A 6,219-nucleotide genomic window follows, 5' to 3' on the forward strand; every position below is an offset into this window, starting at 1 on the left:
ACAAAAGATAAATAAGGAAATAGAAGACTTGAATAACACAATCAACTAGCTCTAACAGATACACGCAGAACAATCTATTCAACAACAATAGCATACGTATTCTTCCCAAGTGCACATGGAACATTTTCCAGGATATGCCATGTGTTAGGCCACAAACTAAGTATCAATACATTAAAAAATATGGATATAATGCAAAGCATATTCTCTGATGGCAAAGGGATGAAGTTAGAAATCAATAACAGAAGTAAATTGAAAAAATCACAAATTTGTGAAAATTAAACAACATACTCTTAACAAATAGATCAAAAAGAAATCACAAAAGAAATCTAAAAATGCTTAAGCTAATTAATATATCCATCACCTCTCATTTCTCTGCAGTGACAACATTTAAAATCCACTATTTTCAAAATTTTGAAATATATGATTTATGATTATTGGTTACCATCCAGTGCAGTAGATTACCAGAATGTATTTCTCCTCTCTATTATCATTTGTTAATTAAAAATACACTTTTAAAAAAGAAAATACTTAGAGACAAATGAAAACAAAAACACGACATACCAAAACTTATGGGATGCAGTGAAACTAGCGCAAAGATAAATTTGTAGACTATCATCCCTGCTCTCTTTTGATTACCATTTATATGCAATATCTTTTTTATTCTCTGCTTTCAAGCAATTTGTGTCTGTGGATCTAAAGTGAATCTCTGGTAGATAATGTATTATTGAATCATGGTTTTTTCCCCTAATTTTGCCAATCTGTCTTTTGATTGGACAGTTTAATATATTTACATTTAAAGTAATTACTGTTAAGGGGGGACTTCTGTTGTTTTGAGATTTATTTTATATATGCCTTTCTTTGTCCTTCATTTACCAATTACAAACTTATTTTGTGTTTTGTTGACTTTTGTAGTAAAAATGTTTAATTTCCTTTCTCAACCCCTTTTGTATATACTCTAGCTATTTTCTCATGGGGATTACATATAACATCCTAAGGTTATATCCTAAACTTAAACCACTCTAGTTTAAACTTATACCAGCTTGACAATCACTTGCATTTTTATATATTAATAATGAATGATCTGGAAAAATATTAGGAAAATAATTTGCATCAAAGAGAATAAAATACTTAGGAATCAACAAAGGAGCCAAAAAACTTGTGTACTTAAAACTACAAAGCATTAATTTTAAAAATGAAAGAAGACATAAGTAAGTTAAGTATGTCCTATGGATATCCATGGGATCCATGAACATAGTTAAGTATACCCCATGGATATCTATGTCCCTGGGATATACTTAACTATATTCATGGATTAAAAGACTTAATGTTGTTAATATGTCAATAATGTTGTTAAGATGTCACTACTACCCAAAGTGATCTACACAGTCAATGTACTCCCTATCAAAATCTCAATGAGGTTTCTGAGGAAGTAAAAAAACCCATCCTAAATTAGTATGAAATCCTAATTTCATACTAACTTCACCCTAAAATTACTATGAAATCTCAAGGGACTTTTAACAGTCAAGTAATCTTGAAAAATAAGAACAAAGCTGGGGGACTCGCAGTTCCTGATTTCAAATCTTGCTACAAAGCTATAGTACTCAAAACAGTGTGGTACTGGCATAAAGACCAATGGAATTGAATAGACAGCCCTGAAATAAACCCTGTATGTATGGTCAAATGATTTTTGACAAGGGTTCCAAGACCATTCAATGAGGAAAGGACAGCTTTTCAACAAATGTTGCTGTGAAACTGGATATCCACATGAAAAAGAATGAAGTTAGACCCTCACCTAACACCTATATGCAAAAATCAGCTCAGAATGGATCAAAGACCTAAATGTAAGACCAAAACCTACAAAACACTTAGAAGAAAACATCAGGAAAGCTTCATAATAGTGGATTTTGTAATGATTTATTGAATATGACACCAAAGGCATAGGCAGCAAAAGTTAAAAAAAAACAAATTAAACTTCATGAAAGTTAAAAGTTTGTGCATCAAAGACAGTATCAACAGAGTAAAAAGGCAACCAACAGAGTGGAAGAACAGAATTGCAAATGTATCTAGTACAGGATTAATATCCAGAATATATAGAAAACTCCTAAAACTCACCAATAAAAGGAAGATTTTTAAATGAGCAAAGGGCTTGAATAGACATATCAGCAAAGAAGACAGGCAAATAGCAATAAGCACACGGAAAGATGTTCGCTATCACAAATCATAAGGTAAATGCAAATCAAAACTACAATAGGTTACCACCTCCCACCCATTAGGATGGCTACCATTAAAACAACAACAGCAACAAAATGACAAGTGTCGACAAGGTTGTGGAGAAATTGGAACCCTTGTGCATTGTTGATGGGAATGTGAAATGATACAGCTGCTGTGGGAAAGAGTAAGGAAGTTCCTTAAAAAATCGAAAATATAATTGCCCATATGGTTCAGCAATTACACTTCTGGAAATATACCCAAAAGAACTGAAAGCAAGGTACTGAAGAGATATTTGTACACCCGTGTTCATAGTAGCATTATTCACAATAACTAAAACATGGAAGTGACCCACGTGTCCATCATGGATGAATGGATAAGCAAAGTGCAGCATATGCATAGAATGGATTATTATTCAGCCTTAAAGAGGAAGGGAATTATAACACATGCTGCAAAATGGAAGAACACATGCTACAACATGTCCGTGGTGGACATCCTGCTAAGTGAAATAAGCCAATCACAAAAAGAAAAATACTGCATAGTTCCACTAATTCCACTTAGGTGAGATACTTAGTCATTCTGCAATGAAAGTGGAATGTTGTTTTCAGGGTTTGAGGGGAGAAGAGAATGCAGAGTTATCGTTTAATGGGAATAGAGCTTTAGTTTTACAAGATGAAAAGAGTCATGATGACGGAAGGTGGTGATGGTTGCACAGTATTATTAATACATTTAATATCACTGAACTGTGAACTTAAAAATTTTGAGATGCTAAATCTTACATATATTTTACCAGAAAAACATGAAAAAAGGTAGACATGCTAAGGAAGAAGAAAAATATAGTATAGTTATTTTGGAAAACAGCTTGGCAGCTCTTAAAGTTAAAATACGCTTACCAGATGACACAGTAGTGAATAGCCATTCATGAGTGTTATATTCGTAATTGCCCTAAACTGGAATCAACCAAAGTGTCCCTCAGCTGATAAATAAATAAATTCTGATACATCCATACAACTGAATACTGGGTAATAAAAAAAAGGAATGAACTCTTGATATAAGCAGAAGAATCTCAAAGGCATTATACTAAGTGCAAGAAGCCAGAACTGAAAAGCTACAAATCTGATTCCATATATATGATATTCTGGAAAAGGTAAACCCAGAAGGACAAAACAGATCAGCTGTTGCCAGCCCTGGGGATGGGAAGAGGGGATTGAGCAGAAATGGGCTTGAGAGAAATCAAAATTTTTCATGGTAAATTATTTCTATGGCAATAGAAATATTTTATATCTTGACCATTGGTAGTGGTTAATCAACTGTACACATTTGTCAAAACACATAGATTTACTGTGTTTTTTTTTTTTAAAGTGGTAAAATGTACAAAAAAAGAGTAGTGACAAAAACAGTAACATAAATACTGCTGTTGAGAAGAAAGTCATAAATGTAAACTGTGGGAAGAACTTCACTGCTGGCTGCAAGATATGAAGCTACATGGGCTGGATGAAGAGAATTTAAATTGTGCTAATTCTGTGCAAGTGTAAAAAGGAATAAAAATGCTCAGTATGATTTTTATTAAACTTTCCAGAAAGTGGTCTATTGTAAAATATTTTCAACTACTGGCATGAAGCCATTCAAGTTTGAGGTTGTTTTTCAACAAGGCACAGTGGCTTTTCTTAAAAACTGATGATTTTAGAGGTTCTAAGAAACAAACAGTAAATAACTCTTTGGGGTATGAAATACATTTTGAAGTTAAAGCCAGAGAAGAAACTAAAAGTAGAGGGGTATTATTCAAAGCTGCAATCTCGTAGCAACACAGATGCTGTTTTCTCAATTCCCGAGATTCTTGCACCATCAGCCACAAGGTCAAGGCATTTTGCTTAGAGAAAAACCTGACATTTCCATTAGCAAAATTCTTTGATCAAATGACACCATTTGGTGTTGCATGATATCAGTTGTGGATACCAGTCAGGGTTTTGTTTTACAACTCAACGAAGCCTGTGATATGCAGAGCATCAGCTGGCTCCTCGTTGCTGCGTAGGAGGGAGAAGTCCAGGAAGACTGCTGGTTCTGTTCCCACTGAAACCCAGAGGCTGTGCAAATCTTGATGTGGCCTGAAAATCTTGCATGGCCACCGTACTGAAAGTAGAGTCTATACTGGTCTGCAGTGAGGGAGGTACAGCTTTATTAATACAGGAGGGGAACCCTGGATGGCCAACCCACATGCTTCTCAGTTTATTCAGCCTCTGGCTCTCTGGCTCCTAATTCAATATTGGATAAAACAAGCGTGAAAATGGAAAAAAAAAAAAAAAGTCAAAGTCCAGCTACTGAATGTAACATCAGTACAACTGTCTGAAGAAATAAGCAGAGAGTGTCAGAATCTGCTTTCTTATGCTAAATTACAATGGGCTTTCAAGGAGAAAGTTGTCCACAGGATTTTTGAAATGAGAGATATTTAAAACCCTATTGCATTACCCTAGTTGTGCCAGCTTAAATCATTCTAGGATTTCAAGTGACCCAAGCAGATCAAATGGTGTATTTAAGCAATATCTAATGTCTTGGATATCCAGAATCTGGAGTTTCGCTCTTGTTGCTCAAGCTTGAGTGCAATGGCGTGATCTCGACTCACTGCAACCTCTGCCTCCTGGATTCAAGCAATTTTTCTGCCTTAGCCTCCCAAGTAGCTGGGATTATTGGTGCTCGCCACCACACCAGGATATATTTTTTTTGTATTTTTAGTAGAAACAGGGTTGCACCATGTTAGCCAGGCTGTCTTGAACTCCTGACCTCAGGTGATCCACCCACCTCGGCCTCCCAAAGTGCTGGGATTACAGGTGTGAGCCACCACGCCCAGCCAGGGTAGGGCTATTTTTAAGATAAGACACCAAACTTTGTCAAAAAAAAAAAAAAAAAAAAAAGCCACCGATCGGCAGCTGGCTGGAATGCTGATAGTTTGACTCTTCTTTGTTCATGTGCTTTACTGGTCAGAGAGCAAAATTAATGAATGATCATTAAACACTCAAAACGATGTCCAAATGCTGCAACCAAAATGAAGAAATACTTCCCAGAACTGAATGCATCCGCTGAGTGGATGTGAAATTATTGCAAAGGTAATACATGTTCTTTGGAAGTGTTTCAAGCATAATATAATACATAAGTTAAATCTCTTCCCCAACACCCCCACTCTCCTGAGATAACCATTCTTAATAGTTTCAAAGGTTCCATTCATGCTTTTCTTTCATGCATATGCAGATACTCACATACACAAACACACACACACACACAGACATGAGAACCAGATGTCAGATGAGGAAATGTGTCCTTTGGGATTCAAATAAAGTTGGCTGAGGCCTCTTCCCACGTGTGGTAGGAAATCCATGTTCCTCCTAGCCAGTATGGGAGTTTTGTGAGAAAGGGAGACAGACACCTTTTTTTCTTCTGCTTTTATGCTTCAGTTTTTGTCTAATTAGTTCAGGGAATAACTGCTTTGTTATCTTGAATATTGTAATATTTCTCTTAATCCCCAGGTGCACAAGTTTGACTTAATTACTCTTTAATTTATGGACCACTATTATAAGTGTTCTATGCTGGGTCCCCTCTCTGTCTTCCTATCTATCTATCTATCTATCTATCATCTCTCAATCTATACAACCATTCACTTACTTAATGTGTCTACCTGTCTACCCATTTGTCTATCCATCCGCCCATTCCTTTTTCCTCACTAAAAAGTGTATCTTATTCTCCTTCCCTGTTAGTTAAATCATTCTGTTTTCACTAATCTGCATCCTCTAGTTGATGTGCGTTATCATAAAATGTGTAATTTTGCATTGCAAGTGCATTTTTAATTTACACAAATGTTATTTTGTTAAATATCTCACAGCTCTTTCCTCTCGGTTTCCACTCAACCTTGTCACTGAAACAGCACCCAGATTAGCAGATTTGGTAATTAGCAGACAGCTGAAGAATTGCATATCCTGTTGCTTAGCTCTCTCTCTCCTTCCAAAGACTTTAACATTTACT

Source organism: Saimiri boliviensis, chromosome 5 (genome assembly GCF_048565385.1).
Source record: "Saimiri boliviensis isolate mSaiBol1 chromosome 5, mSaiBol1.pri, whole genome shotgun sequence".
In the NCBI taxonomy this organism is placed as follows: Eukaryota; Metazoa; Chordata; class Mammalia; order Primates; family Cebidae; genus Saimiri; species Saimiri boliviensis.